The 12,653-nt window shown below is 37.6% G+C and overlaps 1 pseudogene; it reads left to right on the forward strand.

Annotated features, from left to right (window-relative positions):
* The first annotated feature begins 4,185 nt into the window (after window positions 1-4,185).
* Window positions 4,186-5,335, forward strand: LOC138145159 (high mobility group protein B1-like; annotated as a pseudogene).
* Window positions 5,336-12,653: the final 7,318 nt, after the last annotated feature.

The following is a 12,653-nucleotide window of genomic DNA, read 5'->3' on the forward strand; positions in this document are numbered from 1 at the left end:
GAAAGGCCAGGACCCCAAGATCAAACAGATGCTGATATGTGAGTTGGGCTGGGGGAACAGGAGGGAGTCAGAAATTTGCTCATTAGGCATCCCGGGACAGGAAAAGTCAGAGAGGATCTGTCAGTAGGTAGCAGAAAATGCTCCTCGTCAAAGACAGGATTCTAGTCAAGCAGGAAGCTTTTATTAAGTGTATGCCTTGCCCAGACTCTAGGGATACAAATATAAATGATGAAATAATCCCTTCTTTCAAGAAGCTTGCATTCTAATAGTCTCTTGAGAGGTACCTTGGAAGGTAAGAGAGGACTTAAATCTCAAAGAAACTGGAGTACCAGGCAGATAACCAAGGCATCAGATATGAGGGGACAAGACTGAGATGCAGTTATTAAAATCACAGTATAAAGTTAGAAACTGTTCATGGAAGGAAAACACAAAACCCTGGGTAATGGAACATAAGGTCAGAACAGGACTAGCAGTAAGGCTGTCTCCTTGCTGGACTCTGACATAGTCTTAAGCTGTTGATTGGGGTTCCTTCTATTTCTCTGGCCCAAGGAAAGGTCCTAGAAGCTAACAGGTAGAGATTAAGTGGCTACAGCTGTGAAGCTTAGAGGAGTAGAGGCCAAACAGATTATTATAGGAGATAACACTAGGAAGATAAGTGGGGCCAGGTTGGAGTGAGGGAGGTTAAGCCATTAAAGGTTTGTAAACAGGAAGCAAGACCCTAAAACCTGTCTTTTTGTAGGGATTAACCTGTTGGCAGTGGGCAGAATAAATACAGTAGATAAATAAGAGCAGAAAAAATAATAGGTCCTGGATTCTCCATGTCAGATTCATTAGCAGCTCACAGATGCAGGTACTGCTTCGTTTGCATAGTCAGAAAGCACAAACTGTAAAACAACAACAAAAAAACAACATTCCTGGCTTACTGTTGCCAAAAAAATCAGGAACATAGTGAAGAGAAGCCAGCCATTGCTAGGGAGGTGGGGTGAAGGTGGTGGGTGGTGTTGGTGGTGGTAGTGATGGGGTACACTCTGGGAAACCCCTTGAACTCTGATTGAATCTTCCCACTTGATGAGGCATTTGCCTGAGGCCATAAGCCTTCATTATAGCTAGGCCCAAATCTCTTTTAACCTAGCCTAGCCCTCCCCTGTCCAGCTACTTTCCACCCTTGATCCTATCAAAATATCTATACCCAAACCTGTTACCCTTAAACTAGCCTAGACCTCTATTGTCTGTCATCTCCAGGAAGCCTTTAGCTATTTTCCACCTTTAATCTCATTACTGGAGTCTGACCTCAGTCCCCTCAAGATCCTCTTTTTTAGACTCCTCCTCAAGACCCTCCTCTAGACCACCCCTAAATCCTCCCACATTCTTTCTGTATTTAAGATATATGTGGCCTCCATGACCTGCCTGAGAATTCAGTCTAGTGCAGACTCACTCTGGCCCGCTTGTCAATACAAGCTTCACATATACTTGAAGACTCCTTAAGAATTTACCCATTAAGGTGAATCTTTAATAAACTTTGCTTTACTTTGGCTGAGAAAAGACTGGAGTCAAATTCATTTGGCAGGACCCAGCGTTGGCGGTTTGGGGTCTTGAGCACACCTAAACCCTAAATCTCAACAGTAGTTGAGTATGGCCGAGGGACCCTCTGCCTGATGCACATTCTCTCTTTTTTTTAATGACTCAATTTGGAAAAAAAAAAAATAAAAAATAGGAGAGGGAAAAAGAGGAAGTGAAAATGATTAATTTTTAGTTCATAAGAGATGCCTGGTGTCCACTAATGGAAACTTTGGGGTTCTAGAATTTAAATAAGTAAAATGTTCTTAATAACTAGTATTATAAAGATTTTTTAAAAGGTTAAAAAAGCAACCGTAAAGATAATGTTCCCTTTTTTCTTCCAGAAAGCTCTTAGTTTTAAGAAGAAAAGACCATATAAGTTATAAAAACAAATCAAACTAAAAAAAAAAAGTAATGGTTTTGCTTTCTCTTTCTTCAGGTAGAGAAACCTGAGTTTGACTGTTCTATGATGCTTAGAGATGTATCATTCGCATTGATCTTTAACCTAATACAATACAGAAATTGCCTTAGATACTCTCGTTTTCTCTTACATTTTAATTATATCAGTTAGCAGACTTCTTTTCCTGAAGAAGGTCATACTGTCACACATATAATCATCTGCTTAAAAAACCTTCAGTTCAAGTGTTATAAGTACAGTGTTTTCATTTTCTAATGGGATGACTTGAGATGGATAGAAGAAGTATTTTTTAAACTGCCACTTAATTTTTTGTAGCTAATAAGCAACCATTCCACAAGATCACTGGTGAACACACACAAGGCCATGCAATTCATCTTAAAGCCATGTAGCATTTGTTTTTGTTTCAGTAGGAGTTAAGTGATGCAAACTAAATGCAGAAAGCTCAAATGTTTAGAATACAACAACATCAGACCTTAACTGCAATTAATTTAAGGCTACAAACAAAAGCTTTAAGGATACACTCCAATTGCTTTTAAATAAATCAAACCAAACATTTCTATACTGCCAAAAGAAGGTTTTACCCTCGGCTTTGGATTTGTTTGTTTTGTTTGGTTTGTTGTGTTGTTGTGTAGTAAACAGGTCATATTTTATTGCTTTTGGCCAAAGGCAAGATACTAACAGAGTAGTGATCAAATACCACAGTGATCTCCAGGTCAAGTGATAGACTTAGAATTCCTGAGCTCTAAACCAGATGATATTTCAGAAGTCATTTCAAAAATGTAATTCTTGGACCAATACATGACCATGTCAACTTAACTGCACTCTCCAAAATATGTCTTTCTTTAATATTTGGGGCAGATGGTCCAAAAAGACATCCTAAAATTACAGCTTTATTAGACAATAAGTAACTTATTTCTTTCAAGATTGAAGACTATTCAGAACTCTTATCTATTTTTCACAAATGCTTTCTTCTAGATAATCAGGATGGGGATCATTGAGTCAATCCATCAGTTACCTCACCTGAATTTAAGTGATAGTGCCCTGATTCTTTAGCCTGTTGAGAGATTGTAACAATTGATGAATTAGCCTAAGTGTGAAAAGTTGGTAATCAATTTAGATGTCCTTAAAAGCCATGGATTAACTGGAGTTATATTACACACAGAAGTGTGATTGAATTGGTTGAGAAAATTCAGCTGTACCATGTGCATCATTTAATAATAAAATGGTGAGTTAGTTTGGAACTGAAGGATATAAGCAAGTGGTAAACCATATAGAAGCCTTCGAGTCAAGTTTCTTAGAAGAAATTGCTTGAGGGATGGGAAAGAAGGGGGAAGAAGAAGAAACCCAACATCAGTCACAGCATCAGTCTCCTTTCCCCTCCTGCTTCCCCATTCTACCTTAGCCAGAGGAGCATCATGTGAACTTCAAAGGAGCTGGACTACTTAGACTTTTCTTCATCTTACATTCAGCATTGCTGAGATAACAGCATCTGGCAGCAGTATCTGCATCAGGAGCCAAAAATGGATGGGACACAATGAGGAAAGGCAGATTCAAGGAACATAGCATAAAAGTTACAATATTCCTAAGGGACATGGTCTGAGGACCACCTTAAGAAGGGGACAAAAGAACTTCCAGCAACCAGAATTTGTGAGTTATGTCTTTGTTGCATCGTATTTTCTTTAAACTTGAGTTCATTTTCCCCTAAACTCCATATTTACTTGTGGGAGAGTGTGGTCATAACTCAGGGAGATTTTTTTAGGTACAAATTAGGTAACTTTAGCAAATTTCCATTTTTAATAATTAATGTCTGACTAACTAATTGAAATCAACTGATTACCACAGGGGAAGTATATCACTGGGGACTTGAACCCCTAGTTAATATTAGAAAATCACTCCTACGTGTAGAATGATTTTACATATATGTGTATACACACCTATATATATATATATATATATACATACATATATATTCATGTCTAATGATAGCCATCTCTAGGGTGGGGTGGGGAGGGAAGAAAAAAATGAAGAAAAAAGAAAAGAAACTTGCATCATAGCTTTATTATATATTTCAAAAGAATAGCAAGTTGTACTTAATAGATTTGCAATTTCATTTGCAATCTTTTTTATTACACTGTTATGGAAATACTTGTTTTATTCCATAAAGTATAAATAAATAAATATAAATTTAAAGAAAAAAGCACTTTGATTGCAGGATATTGAGCTCCATAGAGATAGCGCCGGGGCAAGTAAGAGCCGGATGGGCACCGGGCTACTCTGTTCGGTGCTGAGGGAAAGTAATCAAAATGGGCAAAGGTGATCCTAAGAAGCCGAGAGGGAAAACGTCTTCATATTCCTTCTTCATGCAAACCTGCTGAGGGGAACACAAGAAGAGGCACCCAGATGCTTCTGTGAACTTCTCAGAATTTTCTAAAAAATGCTCAGAAAGGTGGAAGACAATGTCTGCTAAAGAGAAAGGGAAATTTGAGGACATGGCTAAAGCTGATAAGGTTCCTTATGAAAGAGAAATGAAAACCTACATACCACCTAAAGGAGAAACAAAGAAGAAGTTTAAGGATCCCAATGCACCGAAGAGGCCTCCTTTGGAGTTTTTCTTATTCTGTTCTGAGTATCGTCCCAAAATCAAAGGGGAGCATCCTGGTCTTTCTATTGGAGATGTGGCAAAAAAACTGGGATAAATGTGGAATAATACTGCTGCAGATGACAAGCAACCTTATGAAAAGAAGGCAGCTAAACTGAAGGAAAAGTATGAAAAGGATATTGCTGCATACTGGGCTAAAGGAAAACCTGATGTGGGTAAAAAGGGAGGAGTTGTCAAGGCTGAGAAGAGCAAGAAAAAGAAGGAGGAGGAGGAAGATGAGGAAGATGAAGAAGATGAGGAGGAGGATGAAGAAGATGATGAGGAGGATGAAGAAGATGATGATGACGATGAATAAGTTGGTTCTAGAGCAGTTTTTTTCTTTTCTATAAAGCATTTAACCCCCCTGTACACAACTCACTCCTTTTAAAGAAAAAAAAAATTGAAATGTAAGGCTGTGTAAGATTTGTTTTTAAACTGTACAGTGTCTTTTTTTGTATAGTTAACACACTACTGAATGTGTCTTTAGATAGCCCTGTCCTTTAGTGGTATTTTCAATAGCCACTAACCTTGCCTGGTACAGTATGGGGGTTGCAAATTGGCATGGAAATTTAAAGCAGGTTCTTGTTGGTGCACAGCACAAATTAGTTATATATGGGGATGTAGTTCATTTTCATCTTCAGTTGTCTTTGATGCAGCATATGAAATAATTGTTGTTATGTTAACTGAATACCACTCTGTAATTGCAAAAACAAAAACAAAAAGTTGCAGCTGTTTTGTTGACATTCTGAATGCTTCTAAGTAAATATAATTTTTTTTATTTAAAAAAAAAAAGAAAAGAAAAAAGCACTTCTAGGCCTTCCCCTGAATTCTGAGGAAAGATATAGGTGGCTACCCTTTGATAACCTGAACTAAAAGTCTAAATAGGATTAAGAGAGTAAGTCCAGAGCATGTGCTGCATAGAAACAAGCCAAAAGGCCCTAGACATAGAGAGCACCAAACGTCACTAAAAATTAAATTGACTAAAAATTAATAAAAAGAAGAAATTGCTGGTTTGTCATGTGAGAATCATCTTGGAAACAGCTGTTTTTGTGTAGTCAGACCCTCAACTATATAGAACAAAGGTCAAATCAATATGCAATTTTAAAGAAAGAATAAAGATGAAGAGACACAATGAACAATGGTAATATCTTTAACATGGCAGTTTTAAGTAACCCATCGATAGTAAAGATTTGAAATTATAAAAAGTAAAAGTTTTCATCTTGATAATCACTATTTCTTGGAAAAAATTTAATCAATGTAAATAGCCTCTGTGATGAAAAGACTAAAGAAGTCCAGAAATTACCTTAGTCAACATTAGATTTCTTCTTCACCAAGTAGATTGATGTGACAGTCAATGGAAGCATCTATTTAGAATACAAACTCACTGGTGAAATACTAAAGTAGAAGAGGCTGGCAGAAAATTATGAACAGTATCATGTTTAAAAAATAGAAAGCAAGAGAAATTCAAACAAATTTACATAAAAGCTTCATGTGAGACCCAAATGAGGAAAACCATTCCTATAGAATTTGAAAGTAAAAGGTAGGATCATAGATTTAGAGCTGAGATAGGTTCAGAATATTAAAAGGAAGAGTTTGAGATACTATTAAAAAAATTTCTTTCTAGAATTGTGTCATTAAATTTACCCCCCAAAAACCTTTAAAATTAAAATAATATTTTAATAACTAAGGAAACCCATGCTGAAAGTCAGACATTTTAAAGAGCACACTGTTATTAAGTGATAGGCGTAACAATTAATGGGCTTCCCAATCAGTTCATATCAATGACCAGGTAAGCATCTATGAGAACAAGTAGACAAAATGACAAGCCTAAATAAAGCCTAGGACTCCTAGATTTAGTTGGCTGAATCACTGATGAATTCAAAAGCAATATTTCTGAAAGAGTTCCTGGGGAAAAAAAAACACAAAAAAAAGAGGTTAATTTCGTTTTCTACCTCCCCTGTAGGACCCTTGGTGTTATTCATTAAAAAGGAAGAACCCTGAATTTTGGGATCCAGTATCCCTTCCTTATATGTCTGATTTGATTGCAAATAGATCTAAGTCACTGCAAGAGTGGCATTATTCAAAGGAATGGATTTCTGAGTCACATATAGCCTAGTTCAGATCTGAAAGAATAAAAGAAAGATAGCTTTCTAGACATGTTTTGTGACCTTTATGTTTACTAGGTCATGACATTTTTGTTGAATGGTGTTCCAACAGTTTTTCAGATGTTCACAAATTTAGTGTTTCACGATTTACTGGATTAGCAAAGGGTAGTATTTAGATAATTATATACTAATCTGTTCCTGGGACTCTACCCAGCACACCAAATTGGTCCAAACCATCTTCAAGTACCTACATGAGCAATAACCATTTACCAAATTAAAGACCTGAAGAGGTCCAGGAGGAATTTTTGAGGCAATTGTATTTTTGCACCCTTGCCCCATCATGAAGGACACAGCCAACTGTGATTTTTTGTTGTTGTTGTTGAATCATTTCCAGTTGTGTCCAAAATCTGTTACCCCATTTTTGTTTTTGTTTTTTTGGGGGGGGTATTGTTTTGTTTCTTAGCAAAGATACTGGAGTCATTTCCTTCTTTGGCTCTTTTTTACAGATAAGAAAAGTGAGGTAAACATGGATAAGTGACTTGCCCCGGGTTACTCAGTAAGTGTTTAAGGCCATATTTGGATTAATGAAGATAACTCTCTGTGATTCCAAGTACAGTGTTCTATCCATTGCTCTACCAACTGCCCAGCAACTGTGATTTATCCCTGAATAATTGTCTTAGCATATATAAATTCTGTGCATGCATTGTAGTACTATTTCTCATGCATTTGTCATCCATTTCATGCATTATAGTTCCATTGTATATTGGCAATATTACTACACAATCATCAATTCAGAGGGCATTTGATACTAGATATATAGAACATATCTATAACTATAGCTATATCTATGGATACAGACATAGATACAGATGAGCCCTGCCCTGGTTCTCTTTGACTCAACTGCTTCTAAGTATACATCAGAGACTTGCATTTGTCCATTATTAATGAAATTCTAATATGCAATTTCATTTAGCTAGAAGAGTGCTTTGGTATCTGCCTTTGATCACTGCAGGACACGGTCCAAAAATATATTGGCACAAAGGTTTATTTCAGCTTTGAAATGTAGCTACAGTAACAGGCATCTATCGTGGTCTCTTTTAATTATCTTAAACTACTTGCAAATATTTGCATATAACATAACCAATCTACTAGACAGAACATTTTGATCAAAAGTCCAAATGCAGAGACTATGCTTATTGATATAACAGACTATCATCCATAATAGGAGAGAGAAAAATTAGTCATAATAGTTATATATCAGTTTTATAGTTCTAAAGTTGGACATAGAAGAATTTCCAGAAATATTTCTCAGAAAAATCAAGTCTTTAAAAATATCTAATCATAGTCATATTGTTAGCACAGAGTAATGGCTTTTTGAAGGAAGAGAGTGAAAGCGGGGCTGACTGTTGGAAATTAGCCTACCTGGAGTTGGATCAGGAATATAGTTAAGCAGAGAAAGCATTAAAGAGCGCCATGAGCATACTCTAATACTTGAAGAAAGGCTTGTAAAGACAACTAGTTAAAGTTGAGATGGAATATTAGCTCCTTGACAACAGGATTTGCTTCTTTTTTTTTTTGTCTTTGTACCCCACTATTACTTAGCATGATGCCTGGCATATTAATTAATGCTTAATAAATATCTTTTTCAGGGGCGGCCAGGTGGCTCAGTGAGTAAGAGCACTGGCCCCAGTGTTGGGATGACCTGGGAATCAAATCCGGGCTGAGATACTTAGCACCACACCCAGAAATAACTGGCCATGTAACCTTGAGCAAGTTACTTAATCCCGATTGCTTAAAAAATATATATCTTTTTTCAGTCAATTAACATCTATTAAATGCATATGGCAGGCTAAGCACTGAGAAAGGCACTGAAATACAAATAAAAAGAATGAAATAACCCCTATCCACTTTAATGAAGAAGGCAACAATTGCATACAAAAAGTATAATCTCTTCTTAACCTCTTACAATCTGGTTTCTGACCTCATTATTCTCCTGAAAATGCTTTCTCCAACGTTACTAATGATCTCTTAGTTGCCAAATCCAATAGACTTTTCTCACTCCTTGACCTCTTTTCAATGTTGGACACTGTTGGTCACTCTTTCCTCTTTGCAACCTTGGACACTGTTGGTCACTCTTTCCTCCTTGATACTGTCTTCTCTCTGCAGTTTTGGTACACTATCCTCTCCTAGTTTTCCTCTTACTTAAATGATTGCTCCTTCTCTGTCTCCTCTTCTGGATACTCTTTCAGATCATGCCCACTAAAAGTGGGTGTTCCCCAGGGCTCTGTCCTGGACTCTCTTCTCCTTCAATAATACTTCACTTGGTGACCTCATCAGCTCCCATGAATTTAATTACCATCTTTATGCTGATGATTTTCAAATCTACCTTTCCTGACCCAATCTCTCTGCTGACCTCCAATCTCACATATCCAAATGTCTTTCAAACATCTCAAAATGGATGTCCAGTAGACATCTTAAACACAACTGATTGTCTTTCCCCCTAAAACTTCCCCCACTCCTACCTTCTCTATTACTGTAGAGGACCAAACCATTCTTCTAGTACTCCAGGCTCACAACCTAGTAGTCATCCTGGATTCTAAAGAGGAAATAGAATATCTAAATAGAACTATTTTAGAAAAATAAAGTGAACAGGCCATAAATTAACTTCCTAAGAAAAAAAGCAGCATGACCAGATGGATTTATGAGTGAATTTTATCAAACATTTGAAGATCAACTAATCAAAACATTAAATAAATTATTTGGAATAATAGGTAAAGAAGGGATCCTCCCAAACTCTTTTTATGAAACACATATGATACTGATACCTAAACCAAGAGGAGTAAAAACAGAGAAAGAAAATTATAGCCCAATTTCATTAATGAATGTGGATGCAAAAATCCTAATTAAAATGCTAGCTAAAAGATTACAACACTATATTGCAAAGATTATACATTATGATCAAATGGGATTTATGCCAGGAATGCTGGTATGGTTTAACATAAGGAAAACTATTAACATAATTGATTATATCAATAATAAAAGTTAAAAAATGACGTGATTATGTCAATGTATTTCTCATTATCTCTCACCACCCTCCCTCCCTGCCCCCCCCCCCAATATCCAAGCTGTTGCCACGGCCTGTCAATTCACCTTTACAAGACCTTTCCCCTGACACTACCACCACTCTAGTGCAGGCCTTCTTCATTTCTATCCTTGGTTACTACAATAGCCTGCTGGTAGGTCTGCCTTCTTCAAGTCTTTCCCCTCTCTAATCCATTCTCCATGCAGCCAGTATACTCATTTTCCTAAAACACAGGTCTGATCATGTCTCTCTCTACTGAATAAGCTACATTGGCTTCCCATTGCCTTCAGGAGCAAATACAAGAATACTTTGTTTGGCATTCAAAGCCCTTTATAACCTAGCCCTGTCCTACCTTTACAGAATTCTTACTCCATGCTCCTTGCAGTTACTCTGTTTCATTGAAACAAGGTTCCTGGCTATTTCACAAATAAGACTTTCCAACTCTTAGCTCTGGGCATTTTCTGACTTTCTCCCATACCTGGCGCATCTTCTTCCTCCACTCTGACTACTGACCTCCCTGGTTTCTTTTAAGTCCCAACTAAAATTCTGCCTTCTACAGGAAGCCTCCCCTAATCCCTCTTCATTCCAGTGCCTTCTCCTGTCAATTATTTCTTATTTACCCTGCATACAGTTTTCTTTGCATACATTTATTTGCATGTTGTCTCTCCCATTAGACTGTGAGCTCCTGGAGGGCAGGTTCTGTCTTTTGCCCTTTTTTTTTGTTATTCTCAGAAATTAGCATAATGCCCAGCACGTAGTAGGCACTTAGTAAATGTTTATTGATTAATCAATACAGAATAAATATAAGGAGAATGAATACAAATAAAATAAAGGTAATGAAATACAACGTGGGTTTTGTGAAAGGGACCTATCAGTTGAGAAGATCAGAAAAGATACTGGGTCTATCTTCAGGCAAGAGAAGAAGTCTATAAGGTGGAGATATTGAGAGAATTATAATGAATTCCAGGCATGAAGAATGACCAATGTGAAGGCACAGAGACAGGAGGAGTGCAATATCTAAGGAACAAAGAAACCAGTTTGGCTGGATTACAGATTGTGAGAAGGGGAGTAATATTTGATGAATTTGGAATTAGTTGGGGGCCAGTTTTTAAAGACCTTTAGAAACTAAACAGAGGAATTTATATTTCATCCTAAAGGCAAGAGGGTACAATTATAGTGGTGGAGTAAAGGAGTGTCAGGGTCAAATCTGCACATAAGGAAAATCATTTTGACAGCAGGATGGAGGATAAACCAGGCTAGTGAAAGACTGAGTCAGGGAGATTAGTCATAAGGCTGTTGGAATAATACAGACAAGAGGTGATGGAGGCCTGAACTGAGGTCGTAACTGTGAATGAAGAGAAGTGGTCAGATGCAAAAGAAGCAAAAATGGTAATATTTGGCAACTGTTGTATATCTGGACTAAAGGCATTAATTCCAAGGTTATGGACCTGGAATACTGGGAGCATGAAGGTGCTTTTTGACAGAAATAGGGAAATTTGGGAGAGGGGAAGTTTGGGGGTGTGGAAAGATAATGAGTTCAATTTGGGAGGAGTTGAATTTGAGATGTCCCCAGGACATCTAGTTTGAATTGTCCAATAGATATTTGGCAATGCAGAACTGAAGCTTAGATGAGAAACTAGGGCAATAGGTAAACTCATGGGAAACAATGAGATTAGGAGAGAGTATGAAAAGGAAGGAATGAAGGCCTAGTACAGAACCTTGAGGGAACTCTCACAATTGGGAGACATGATATTGATGAGGCAGCAAATAAGATTGAGAATAAATGGTCAGACAGGTAGGAGGAGAGCCAGTTAAGAGATAATTGGTGGGGTAGCAAGGTGGTGCAGCAAGTAAGAGCACCGGCCCCAGCTTGGAGAGACCCAGGATCAGTTCCAGCCTCAGATACTTGGCACCCACACAAAATAACTGGTGGTGTAACCTTGAGCAAGTTACTTAACCCCAATTGCTTTAAAAAAAAAAAGAGAGATAATTGGTAAGTTTAGAAAGAGCAGTTTTAGTTGAGTAAGATCAGAAGCCAAATGGCAGAGGATTAAGGAGTGATAGAGGCACAGAAATGGAAGCAGAAAATAAAACTTTTTTCAAGAAGTTTGGCTGAAAAAATTAAAAAGGAGAAATAGAGGATGATTGCTGAGGGGTAGGAAAGATTGAAAGGTTTTTTTTTTCTATTGGGGGAACTTGGGCATGTTTGAAGGCAATAGGGTACAAATGAACTGGCTATGAAAAGACTGAAGATTCAAGCAGGATTGTGCTTGTAACTTGCTGGGGAAGATGGGATGGGATGGGATCAAGCACACATGTACAAGGATTGGCCTTGGCAAGGAGAAGGGTCACCCATTAATTAAAGACTCAAGGAAATAAAAAGAGAGCAAAGGATGAAATCAAGTGGTTTTGAGATGAAAAGAAAGAGGAAAGAGACCTCAGCTCCAATGGCCTCAATTTTCTCAAGAAAGTAAAAGCCAAAGTCCCTAGCTGAGGAGATAGGCATGGTGGACAGGGGAAGGGGCTGCTAGTTGGCACAGTGTATAGAGTGTCAGAACTAGAGTCAGGAAGACTTATTGTCCTGAGTTCAAATACAGCCTCAGACACGTACTGGGTAAGTCTTAGCTCCTCATCTATAAAATGAGCTAGAAAGGGAAATGGAAAACTACTCCAGTATCTTTGCCAAAAGAACCCTATATGGGGTCATGAAGAGTCAGACCTGACTGAAACAATTGAGCTAATATAACACAGGTGGGAATTTTGAGGGGGGAAAAACAGAATGGAAATAGTTTCTGTGGGGAGTGAGATAGGGAAGCAGATAAAGAGGAATAAAAGCACTTCCCTGTTTCCCTG

Source organism: Petaurus breviceps, unplaced genomic scaffold (genome assembly GCF_028583685.1).
Source record: "Petaurus breviceps papuanus isolate PSGF00001 unplaced genomic scaffold, PetGlider_PUasm1.0 90730, whole genome shotgun sequence".
Taxonomy (NCBI): Eukaryota; Metazoa; Chordata; class Mammalia; order Diprotodontia; family Petauridae; genus Petaurus; species Petaurus breviceps.